At 42.8% G+C, this 13,544-nt stretch overlaps 1 long non-coding RNA gene across 1 annotated transcript; it reads left to right on the forward strand.

Moving 5' to 3' along the window:
* Positions 1–570: 570 nt before the first annotated feature.
* LOC148120069 (uncharacterized) lies at positions 571–10,279 on the forward strand. The gene is made up of 2 exons (XR_015739357.1): positions 571–4,287; positions 9,192–10,279. It is a non-coding gene; the product is annotated as an uncharacterized LOC148120069 (long non-coding RNA).
* The last annotated feature ends 3,265 nt before the right edge of the window (positions 10,280–13,544 follow it).

The following is a 13,544-nucleotide window of genomic DNA, read 5'->3' on the forward strand; positions in this document are numbered from 1 at the left end:
GTGTTTGTCCAGGTAGCCAGTTGTCTCTGCGATTTGTTACATGTTCTGGAAGTTGTTTGATTGCACTTCCTAATTACTCAGATAACATTATTTCCCTTCTCAGATCTTCGATGGGATTGAAGATTATATAAATGTAGTTACTTTCCTTTCATGACTTGGCCAAGTTATTTGTTATACAAGACTTAAGCTAGTTAGAATAGGATATTTGTATTTATTGTATATAATTTCGTAGGTTTGTACTTATTGTATATAATTGCGTAGTAGGCTTAGAACTCTCTTACTTAAACAAAAGGGGGAGATGCTGTGGGAGTTCCTTCAGCCAATCGCCGCTGAGTTACCAGCCCATTGGGGCGTGGTCTCTCCCTTTAAAAAAAGCAGCGGCTGTCCTCCACTCTCTCTTTGTCTTCCGGCTCCGTTTCCGGCCCCTGGACTCCTTTCCTGTTCGCGCGGAGGGGCTGTTGTCTGGGACGGTAATCTGTAAGTTTTTTCCCCTTTGAATAAATAACCATTCTGTTAATCATAATTCCAAACTGGTGTGGGATTGTCTGTGACTTACGCCTTCAGGCTTGGGCATCATAGACAGCAATACAAAAACCCTGTTAAAACAGATTCTAATTTGAACAACCCACTCTCATCAGGTTTACCTCTGACCTGATCCCTAAGTTTTCAGACAGAAGACCTACAAAGTTAAGTGTGTGCCTCTGCATGCACCCACCTACAGAGTCTTTTAAGCACATCTTTTTGAGTTGAAACAAAGCAGAGTTTTCTCTGAATGCACTGCTTGTGGTCCCTCAGTCAGGTAGTAATACCCAGCCTTTGCAACCAGAGTCCCTAGTATGGCAGTGGGGTCCACAGCTTGAGTCCTGTGATTCCCAGCACCCAGTGCCTGCACCCAGGTGGGAGAGGAAGTTACAGGTATGACCATGAGAAGAGGTGCAGAGACGATGGACATGGGCTCCTTTCTCCTCCCAGACTAGCATTTGACATCTGTCACCTCCAGGAAATTGAGTTGGGAGAGAGGTGGAGAGACACACAGCCTGGAGCTGGAAAGGTAGTCTGTTGCCAGGTGGCAGTCCCTGCACACTCAGCGCGGGAACCAGGAGAGTCTGCAGCTGGAGAAGAGGCTGCAGCTTCTTTGTGGCCAGTGGAGGACTGACAGCATGAGTAACAGAAGCAGAGCCAGTGAGGAGGGAGAACCATCAGAAACACGCAGGATACGGAGCCACCCAAGCAGCTGCCGCTCACTTCAGATTATCCTGGAGCATGAGCATGGCCTGGGTTGCAGGAGTCTTCCTGAATGTGCTGCTGCTGCTGCTGCCGCCGCCGCCGCCGCCGCCGCCGCCGCCGCCGCCGCCGCCGCCGCCGCCGCTGCTGCTGCTGCTATCTGCTCAGATGGGGCCCCTGGTAGCAGCAGGAGATCCACGTAAGTACAGCAAAATGCTTAAAACTTGGACTACGCTGTTTGGAAAACTTTGCATTTAATTCCTAGTCATGTTTGGACCCGGAATAGTAGAGCATAGGCCTGGGAAAAATAAAGAACGTTTCAAATAAACCTGTCCGGTTGCAACCTGAAAAGTAGAATGAATTACATGGCCTTTCCTCTTTTGAGAGGGTCTAAAATATGTAATATATATATTTTATTTATCTATTTTTACTTATATGTCTGAACAACCATTGAATGAGTTAATGTTTTAACAAAAATAAAAAAAAAGAAGCATAGATAGGAGTTAATTGGCCAATGCTATCATTTATTTCCTTTGAGGACTGGAACAATTTCAAAAATTAAGTCCATCAGAGAAATGACTAGCAGGCATTACACCATTCTGCATTAGTTTAGCTGTTATTGGCTTACAGTTTTGCAGACCTTGGCAGTTTCAGAGTTAAGATGCTAATTAACTCTTAAGTACTACAGGGCTGGAGGACCTGTAGGCCAGCCTAAATTTTATAGGTCAAATTTAAAACCCATTGCTCAGGGGGGAAAAAACCTCTAGGTGTTCCCTTAACAGAAGGGTTTGTTTCTAATGGTAAAAAGTTCTTGCTTGAAGACAAAACTTTGCAAGTCTTTCTCTAGATGCCAATATTTCACATTTTAAAAATTTGTCTTTGGGAACTGTGTTTCTGATTTGGAAAAACATCTAGTAAGGTTTTATTGGTTTTATTTGTAGAATTGTAAATAGTCTAGTGCAATAATGAAATTCTAAACAGTTCGGAAAAACTTAATATATTTTTTATCTTACACGAAAATGTAAAAAAAATTCTTAAAATTCTATTTATTTAATCCAACCATGAGTTTAGAATTTTAAAAATGTATTTCTCCTTGAATAAAAATAACTTTTCAAAATGAAGGTTCTCTTTCTTTTGACAATTTCATACATGTGTATAATGCATTCCAGTTCCTCTCTCCATGCATCCTTTCTTACATCCCTGCCATCCCTATCAACCATGTACTTTCTTACTGATCCTTTTCCCAGATTCATGACTCTGGTTTGGTTTTGTTGACTGTTTAGTTTAATCATGACCATCCATGTCACCGCTGGGTTGAAACTATATTTTTTCTCTACTCTCAGCTTCCAAGTCTTCCAGTCCAGATCTCTTCAACTCAGCTAATACATGCTAGTTGTCATATTTATAAATACGGATCGCTAAAGGGCAGGATCCTTTGGAGGCAGCGCTCAACGTTCAACTCAATCCTCCTTAAGAAGTTCATCATACTCCAGGATTCTTCATCACCGAATCCTTAAGCCAGGATAATTCCCAAGTCTGATAGTGTGGTCCCTGTACTGAACACCAATACTCATACCTTGCTCATCCAACAGTTTGTACTACTTTACAAATATTTATCTCACAGTTTATATAAATTACAAAAATGAAATCTAATTTTAAATTAAATTTAAATGAGAAGTATTTATTAATAAAACAAAGACAATTAGGTTGGGCCAAGTTTGATAGGTCCTAAAACTGAATCTGTGGAGAAGAAATGAAGTAATTGTAGGAAAAAAGTAATTTAATAATCAGCAGGTAGAACATTCAACAAGTCACTAGAGGACACTCTTACTATTTGACAAATAGCTTCAAAAAACTTTGGCTTGAGAAGAACAGAGGTGAGGAAGACATGGGAGCATCACCTTACCCAGTTTTGTTCCATAGTTGAGATTACTTCTCACTTGCAGGATTAGTGGTATTGGCAATAGTTTGCTCACGATCCAATGAGAGGATAGAGGCCAACAGAAGCTGAGCTGTTCTTTTTTACAGAGAGCATTCTCTGGGAAGGATGGGAAGCACCTGAGATGAACTGTGTTGAACATATGAATACATGTTTAAATGAGCTTGCCAGTGAACTTGGTTGACCCTGGCCAGGTACCAGATGGCACTTAAAGTTTCAGTACTAATATTTAGAGACTTTCTTTTTTAGTTGACAAAATTTTAGTATTTCCATATTCGGTATTTTCCCATTTATTCCAAATTACCCTTTAGACTGAATAATTCTTCCAGATCAAACAATACAATCAACAAAAGTGAGAACATTTTGAGTACCAGTAAAAACGTGAATATTGGCATTTGAAAATCTCCTTCCTATGTAGACACCTCTTGACACTATGTTCAACTGGTTTTCCAGAAACAAAACTAGCTATCCACCAGGGCATCCCGTGGGTAGTGGCATGAAATGAGGTCATTAAAAAAGTATATTAAACATTTAGCCGTTTGGGAATTCTGTGCATTTCATTTGAAAGTTAGTTGACTTACAATTGCGTAGGAAATTTTTATGTTAAGAAATTATTGCTTAAAGGGAACTATTCTTATCTTAAATCTGAACAGTCCTCTTTTTTCTTATCTGTTTCGTGGTTGCTGTTTAATGCCTGTAGAGGACCGCAACCACATTCGCCATTGCAAGATGGCGCTGACATCCGGTTCCCCCGCCCGGTGAACAGGATAATGCGCATGTGTTGGCAAATTTCCAACGCTGTAGTCCCTGCCTCTCCCGAGGTGTCATCTGGGATGATGTGCAGCTGACCAATCTGAGAGTGACACGTCCGAGGCGGGGACTGTTTCCTATATAAGGGCTGGGCTCGCCTCGCTCTGGGTCTCCGCCATGTTGGCTTATGCTCTCACTCTCAAGAAGCATTAAAAGCTGTTCTGCAGAAGGATCCTACGTGCCCTGCGTTGTTCTTGCTGGCGAGACAGTAGCGCGGGACATCTGGTGCCGAATCCCTCGGGACGCTGAGGGACCCTGACAACTGCTCGCACCGCCGGAGACCCCTTGGACACAAGGAGGATTCAGAACTGCAGGTCTGTATAATCAGAGAGATATGGCTTTTCCTGGATTTTTCAGTTTTGGGCTTGACTTGTTTCCGCATTGGGAAGGTTTCGTAGGGGCCTTGCTACCTCTTTTAGTATTCCTCTTATTTTTCGCCAAAGACTGCTTAAAAGATGAATCCTGCCAGGCGGTTGCTGCAACGGAGGAAGTCCAGGATAGCATTTCAGAAACTGAGTACAGTGAGAGGTTAGGTGCGCGCACAGTCTCAAATAAGGAAAAAGGACCCTCCAGTGGTTTTAAGAAAATAAGAATGGGGGAGAGGACTGACTTACAAGGTCGAAAGATTTCTGGAACCAACAATAAGAAAAAAGGAAAGGACAGTAGTTTATATCCTCTGCAGGAGCTTGAAGCTCCGCAAATTGAAAGTGACCATGAAAGTGAGCATGGAAGTTCTGGCTCAGGAGAAGAGGCAGAAGAACTAGGTACAGAGGAGGAGGCAGAATTAACCAGCGGTAGGGCCATGAGGTCATCCCAAAGGGCCCATCCGCCTCCTTACGAGCTGCGCCCTCGCCCGACTGCCCCTTCGGCGCCTCCTTATGAGGAACACCTTGGGCCAAAGACTTTTTCATTTATCCCTGACAAGGTCAAGAGAAAGCTGCACCTGGCCTTCCCCGTTTACGAAGGGGAAAATGGACGGGTGTATGCGCCTGTGGAGTACAACCAAATAAAAGAATTAGCAGAGTCAGTTAGAAAATATGGAGTGACCGCTAATTTCACATTAGCCCAATTGGACAGATTAGCCTTGAGTGCCATGACTCCGGCAGACTGGGAGACAGTTGCAAAAGCGTCGCTTGTCAGCATGGGTCAATATTTGGAGTGGAAAGCTCTGTGGCATGAGGCGGCCCAGGAACAGGCCAGAGCTAACGCTCAGGCCTTAACTCCAGAACAACAACAATGGACTTTTGACCTCCTGACTGGGCAAGGGCGCTTCACCGCTGCCCAGATAGACTATCCTTATGACGCCTACCGCCAGATAGCCAATACAGCTATAAGAGCATGGAAAGCTTTGTCTAAAAAGGGAGAAAGAAGCACCCCGCTCACCAAGATTATACAAGGGACTCAGGAGCCTTTTTCAGATTTTGTGGCTAGAATGACTGAGGCAGCAGGACGCATTTTTGGCGACACTGATATGGCCACGCCACTCATAGAGCAGCTCATTTTTGAGCAAGCTACGCAGGAGTGCCGTGCGGCCATAGCCCCCAGGAAAAATAAAGGGTTACAGGACTGGCTCAGGGTCTGTAGAGAACTAGGAGGACCCCTGACGAATGCAGGTTTGGCTGCAGCCATCATGCAGTCACAAAAACACCCTTTTAAAGGGCCAGACAAAAGAGTTTGCTTTAAATGTGGGAAGCCAGGACATTTAAAAAAGGATTGTAGGTCATCAGAAAAGGAGAGAGCGCCTCCTACCCTCTGCTCACGCTGTGGCAAAGGTTATCATAGGACTGAGCTCTGCCGCTCCATTAGGGATGTCCATGGCAAGATCCTCCCACCATTAGGAAACCCACAGACTGATCCAAAAAACGGGGGTGACAGGCCCTCGGTCCCAGGGCCCTCAGAAATATGGGAACAAGTTTGTCAGGGCAACGACCAAGGAACCCTCGGAGGCAGAACAAGAATGGACTTGTGTGCCTCCACCGACTTCCTATTGATGCCCCAAATGGGGGTGCAGCCTGTCCCTGTGCAGCTGCCTGAGCCTCTACCCCCTGGAAGCGTGGGCCTGCTTTTAGGGCGTGGCTCGCTTACCCTGCAGGGACTGATTGTCCACCCAGGTCTTGTTGATAGTCAGCACACTGCTGAGATACAAGCCCTGTGCTCTTGTCCTAGTGGAGTTTTTTCCATCAGTAAAGGAGACAGGATAGCTCAGTTACTGTTTCTTCCGGCAGACACCCACCAGAGGCCGGGGAGTAAATTAATGGGGTCAACAGGACAGGATTCGGCCTACCTGGTTGTTAGCCTTCAAGATCGACCCAAACTGCCCCTTTGGGTGAATGGTAAATGCTTCGAAGGCATTTTGGACACTGGCGCGGACAAAAGTATTATCTCATCGCGCTGGTGGCCACAGTCCTGGCCTGTTATTGAGTCGTCTCATGCCCTACAGGGCTTGGGCTATAGTGCAAACCCCACCATTAGCTCCACCAGATTAACCTGGGAAACAGACGAAGGGCAGTCAGGATATTTTACACCATATGTCCTTCCCCTGCCAGTCAACTTATGGGGAAGAGATGTAATGCAGGGTATGTGATTGACCTTATCTAATGCATATTCATCTCAGGCCCAAGATATAATGTTAAGAATGGGCCATAGGCCAGGAAAGGGCTTGGGTCGCTCCGAGCAAGGAATATGGGAGTCAGTAAATCCTAAACCTAATATCAATAAACAGGGTCTGGGTTTTTCCTAGGCGCCACTGGGGCAGCACGGCCCATACCATGGAAAACAGAGACCCCAGTATGGGTTCCTCAGTGGCCACTTACCTCTGAAAAAATGGAAGCAGTGAATCAGCTAGTTAATGAGCAATTCGTTTTGGGGCACATAGAACCATCCACCTCTCCGTGGAATACACCCATTTTTGTCATTAAAAAAAAAATCAGGAAGATGGCGCTTGTTGCATGACTTGAGAGCCATTAATGAACAAATGCATCTTTTTGGGCCTGTGCAGTGAGGACTCCCAGTGCTTTCAGCTTTACCCAAAAATTGGAGTCTGGTAATAATAGATATTAAGGATTGTTTTTTTTCTATTCCATTGCATCCTGCTGATAGGCCTCGCTTTGCTTTTACTGTTCCTTCAATTAATCATATAGAGCCTGATAAACGCTTTCAATGGAGAGTTTTGCCTCAGGGTATGGCCAATAGTCCAACAATTTGTCAGATGTTTGTGCAGGAGGCTCTTGAACCGCTTCGTGAACGTTTCCCACGTTTGCTTGTGATTCATTACATGGATGATGTACTCATGTGTCATGAGGACTTACAGGTCCTAAGGGAAGCCTACCCATTGCTCATTAAGAGTTTACAGCTATGGGGGCTTCAAATAGCTGCTGAGAAGGTCCAGATTACAGACACTGGCCAATTCTTAGGTTCTGTTATTCTTCCTGAAAAGATTCTACCACAAAAAGTAAAAATTTATAGGGACGATTTGCGAACATTAAATGATTTCCAAAAGTTGTTAGGAGATATTAATTGGCTGCGACCGTTTTTAAAAATCCCCTCTGCTGATTTGAAGCCATTGTTTGATATCTTGGAAGGGGATACTCATATTACCTCCCCTCGGGCCTTGACGCCGGCAGCAGAAGCAGCCTTATTACTAGTGGAGGAATCCATTAAGGAGGCACAGCTGTGCCGTATTGATGAAACTCAACCATTTGTTCTATGTGTGTTTAAAACAAGAAAGCTACCCACTGCTGTGTTATGGCAGGATGGACCGTTACTGTGGATCCATCCGCATGCTTCTCCTAACAAAAGTATTGATTGGTATCCAGCTGCTATAGTTCAAATTGCCCTTAAAGGCCTTAAAATGTCTGTTAGTCATTTTGGTAAGCATCCAGCGGTTATGATAGTTCCCTATACCTCCTTTCAGATACAAACTTTGGCCGCCACCTCTGACGATTGGGCAATTTTGGTTACCACCTTTTCAGGAAAAATTGATAATCATTATCCCAAACACCCTCTGCTGCAGTTTGCTGCATATCATCCCATTGTGTTTCCCCGAGTTACGTCTTCTGCCCCGCTAAAAGACGGGGTGATGGTGTATACAGATGGCTCCAAAAATGGTGTGGGAGCCTATGTTGTGGATTCTAAAATATATACAAAGAACTTTTCTGCCACCTCACTCCAGGTGGTGGAATGTATGGTGGTTTTAGAGGTTCTTCAAAAATTTCATTGTCCTCTTAATATTGTTTCTGATTCTGCCTATGTGGTTAATGCTGTTAAATTATTAGAGACCGCTGGAATTATAAAACCTACTAGTACAGTGGCAGCTCTTTTCCAGAGGATACAGGACTGTTTACTAAATAGGAGAGCTCCATTTTTTATCACACACATAAGAGCACATTCGGGGCTCCCGGGCCCCATGAGTTTAGGTAATCATCTGGCTGATCGTGCTACGCAGCTTGCTGCGGTAGCTCTTGCCTCCCCGTTACAGACCGCTAAAACCTTTCATGATAATTTTCATGTTACAGCTGAAACCCTGCGTAAACGTTTTTCTCTTACCAGAAAGGAGGCTCGTGATATTGTGACCCAATGTCACAATTGTTGCCAGTTTCTCCCTGTCAGACACACTGGCGTAAACCCCAGAGGGATTGCGCCTTTGCAAATATGGCAGATGGATGTGACTCATATCACTGCCTTTGGAAAACTTCAGTATGTGCATGTGTCAATTGACACATGCTCTGGCGTTATTCATGCCACACCACTTACAGGAGAAAAAACCTCTTATGTCATTCAACATTGTCTTGAGGCATGGAGTGCTTGGGGCAAGCCCACATCTTTAAAGACGGATAATGGGCCTGCCTATACTTCTCAAAAGTTTAAACAATTTTGTGCACAGATGCAAGTCACACACATTACAGGCCTGCCTTATAACCCCCAGGGGCAAGGTATTGTAGAGAGAGCACATCGCACACTCAAATCTTATCTACTTAAACAAAAAGGGGGAATATTGAAGGAATTACCCCCGACACCAAGAGTAGCCATTGCCATGGCTCTGTTCACTATAAATTTTTTAAATCTGGACGATAATGGCCAGAATGCTGCAACACGACATAGTTCGGATCCGCAGCGGCCCAAGGATTTGGTTATATAGAAAGATGTGTTTTCTAATGAATGGAAAGGCCCGGATCCCATCCTATTGAGATCCAGGGGAGCTGTTTGTGTGTTCCCACAGGACCAGGAAAATCCATTCTGGGTGCCAGAAAGACTGATCCGAACGGTGAGGGGTGACCCACAACACGCGGACTCGCCTGAAGATTTGGCTTCTGTTCCTCCTACCATTTTGCGGATGGATGACAACGGTTACGAAGGAGCAGCGATGGGGGATACTCTCAGCCTTCCTGAAGCCGACACCAGTCAGCCATAGAGTGGCAGTGTTTCCTCGTTTCTTTTTTTTTATTATTTTACAACCAATAAGACTCTGGGGCTCCCCTACTTTCTATTTATAAGCTTATTGGGTGGGGGTGGGAATGTTTGGAACAGCCCTATGCTGAGGATCAGTGTTTCTCCTCTGGATGGTCTGCTGACTCAAATCCCAAAGTCGTAGGGACAAAGTGTGGTTATTGCACAAGCGCTGGCTGCCCTGGAACAGGGAACCTCTACTGATGTGGTTATCTATGCTGAAGCAGTAAGGTTTATGCCAACCAGCTCCTGCACCCCTAGGACACCTCTGTCCATTGCACAGGGTGGAGTGCTTGGCTTAGCTAGCCCTGAAGGTTGTCGAGCTAAAGAGCATCGCACAGAGAATGGCCCTCTCTGAGAGATATGTCGTCCTGCATAAGGGTTTCCTGCCGTATATTCCCTTTCCCAGAAAAATGGCAGAGGGCAGGCCGGATAAGTTCCAGGTGTCATGAACCTAGGGGCAGATTCCGTGCAAGCCCATTATAATGTTTCCACTTTGGGAAGTGCGACCTCTATCTCTGCCTTCTGAGGGAGTTGCCTTTCTGCAAAGAAGTAAAAAAAGGGTGAGATGTAGAGGACCGCAACCACATTCGCCATTGCAAGATGGCGCTGACATCCGGTTCCCCCGCCCGGTGAACAGGATAATGCGCATGTGTTGGCAAATTTCCAACGCTGTAGTCCCTGCCTCTCCCGAGGTGTCATCTGGGATGATGTGCAGCTGACCAATCTGAGAGTGACACGTCTGAGGCGGGGACTGTTTCCTATAAAAGGGCTGGGTTCGCCTCGCTCTGGGTCTCCGCCATGTTGGCTTATGCTCTCACTCTCAAGAAGCATTAAAAGCTGTTCTGCAGAAGGATCCTACGTGCCCTGCGTCGTTCTTGCTGGCGAGACAGTAGCGCGGGACAAATGCCTATTCTGAAATTTCCCAAGAGAAAATACTTAGAGTGTTTCTGAAAAGAAAATACTTAGAGTAAACTTCATTCTTTACACTTTAACATAGTTCCTGATATAAATCATCTGTTTTTCTTCAGAAAGTGTTTTTTTTAATGGAATTTGAAGGACAGACCCTTAGTTAGAATTCTGTATTTTATTTGTGCTGTTTCCTCTGCCCTTCATTCTATCACTATCTGCTAAGGATCTGAACCAAATCCTGACTTCATCTCTTCATGTAGTGGCTCTTTCTGTGCTGTTATCAATTCTTTCTTCACACCAGGGCATCATAGTGAGAGGCAGGAGGAGTAATGTAATAGGGTATGCTCTCCTTTTATCTTGGTTTGATCAAAATTGGTGCCCATCAGTGGGTCTGATTATCCTCATAATTTATCTTAGAGCTCTCTTTCCTGTCCAGTCAATCTGTCTTTATACCTAAAAGTCAGTGAAAGTTTACTTAGTACCCATATTTTACCTAAAGAAAATGGAAAGAGTAATGAAAAGGATTCAGCTCTGACTGCCAAACCTAAAATATGTAACACAATAGTTGAGTGAACTTCACAGAAATGCCTATAATCAGTAAATACTTAGTGATAGAAACAATTGTAACTCTTTTTTATTGGTTTTGTGGTTTGAGAAAGAGTAACTTTTCAGTGGGTTGGTTTAGTCATTGTATTGCTAAACTATTTAAATTGTTTCTTTTTCTCAATACTTTTATTTTTCTAGATTATATGTTAGGCTTGGAAAAGAAAGACAAATAATTACATGGAGAGTGATTGAATTCATCTAACAACTGACATTTGGAAATATTTTGATATTATAGATATAGGATATAATATCAAATGAAAAAATAAACATATAATATTACAAAACTGTCTTTTCCTGTATAGGTACAATTCTTGTGCTAATTTGAACTGTTTTGCACATGAAAAATGTTCTCATCTAATTAAGAAAGTCTTAGAGCTTTTGAAATTTTATAGAATATCTTATTACAAAGCCTAAAACTGAGGAAAAGTTTGGGATTTTCCAATAGAAAAAGATGTTGTTTAGCTTTTAAAAAAAAACCAATTTACCTCCTTCTCTTCTCATTATCTATTAACAATTTTAGGAGCCCAAATCATGTTCTGAAATTATAGTAAAACTATAAAAGTGCCACATAGACTTTGAAATAGTATGAGAAACAATGCGATAATGATTCGTTATTTGTATGCATAAAAATCAGCATAAGATGCTTGTTAATAAAACCTGGCTTCTTGAAAATTTATTTCAGTGTGATAATGAATTACACTGAATAAACATCACTTTTTTCTTGTTTCTATTGGAAACAACAAATGAAATTTACTTTAAAAAAAAAACTGGTTATATGCATTGAGAAACTATTCTCCAGGGATCTCTAAATGATTTTTTTCTCACTTTGGAAGTGAGATATCATCTTTTTAAGACTGCTTGCAGAACACACAGAAAATGACATGGTGCTTGATAATGATAAAAATAAACAAAGCAAAGTTCCCTCAGCTCAAGGTTCCTTTCCTACATAGAGCCCACAATGTGCACAGATGCCCATGAGTGCCCATCTGCTACCCACCTTGGTGTTTGCTCTGCTGTGATGAATAAGGTCCTTTTCTTTGACCTGGAAGTCTTTGACTGATCCCTAGGAAACTGAAGGCCAAGTGTGTAGCTCATATGTAGGAAAAGATAGCAGAGACTTTACAGTGCTTGACAACACTTGTCTGTGAAATAATCTTCTGCTTTGAAGCTATAATTTAACACAAAATAGGAAATAGTAAGGACCTATTACCTACATATTAGCAAACATTTTATGTAAAAGACATTTATTATTTCAGGTATTCCAGATGATGCTGTCTTGAGAAGAGGCATGCAACTCTCCTGTTTAATAGCAGGACTGGGTCTAATGCACACAACACATTCCATCCAATTTTTGCATATAAAGTCCTGCTATGGCAAAATTCATCTCATTAGACACTGGAGTTGTTAGTCAAGTTTGTGTGTGGTGTAGTATGGGTGTGGTGAGGTATGTGTACATACATGCATTGTGTGGTGCGATTTGTGTGTGTATGTGTCATGTTGGTGTGTGGGGCAATGGTGTGTGTGTGGTGTATATATACATATGTGTGTGGGGTGAGAAAGGAGGTTGGTGTATGGGTATATGTGTGTGTGGTATGGTGTGCTGTGTGTATGTGTATATGTGCATAGTTTGCACATGTTGCACACAAATATCCTTTCCTTCTTTATTTTCTGTAGCATGTTTAAGTTAACTAGTATAAATCTGTATTTCCCCTGAAAGCTTAGCTTGTGATAGGAAATGTACATGTAGTCTGTTCTGGAAAGTTGCTTCATAAACGAGGAGTGAGGGCTAGTAAAATAGAGAATGAGAATAAGAAAAAGTTGTTGTAAAGGAATAGCACTGAGTTGGTCACTGTTGTGGTAAAGAGGGGCCTGATCTCCTTGGGAATACTTGAAGCCAATAAAATACTTCTCAGAAGTGCCTTCTTGAGAGACAGAAGAAGGATCACTTCTCCCTATCCTGTCATGAGATAGAGGTATTCTTCTTCGTTCTATGGTAAAGTGAGATGCTACTGTATATTTTCAGGTATGCTAGGATGTGCCTAAGGTGTCAAGCAGGAGGATGTGTTTCTTGGAATCTCAAAAAGTGCCACCGTGTTGCACATGAGTAGATGGGTAGCTAACACTGATCAAAAGTGAATCAAGATGATGTGAGGTAAAGTTCAGGAGGTGACTTACCTGATGTTATTCATAATCAGTCTTTATAACCCAAATATCTGGATACTCTTCAGTTAATCAAATTGATGAAGAAAATTGACACTTAAAGAATGCATACTTCAGATGATACTTAGAAGGAGCAAATGAACAAAATGTCAATAGTTAAAGTTGCCATTTTCAGTACAGTGTTAGAGCACCTTGCCTCCCACATTTCCCTTGTTTCAGATCCTGTCCCACCAGCCCCATTCAATGAGTTTTTCTAGAACCTGTCTCATTATTCTATAAAATGATGTATTTGAGTTGGGAGATGAACAGATATGAACTGCTAACCTTTCCCTGTGTCTTCGTCATTCATCTTGGATTTTAGTTGCCTTTTGGATTCATGACACATTTTTCCATGTCAGTATTTTTCTTTAAAGATGGTGAGAACCAAATCAAACTTTACAATTTCTAT

The sequence above is a fragment of the Myodes glareolus genome, chromosome 12, assembly GCF_982192425.1.
Source record: "Myodes glareolus chromosome 12, mMyoGla1.1, whole genome shotgun sequence".
Lineage (NCBI taxonomy): Eukaryota > Metazoa > Chordata > Mammalia > Rodentia > Cricetidae > Myodes > Myodes glareolus.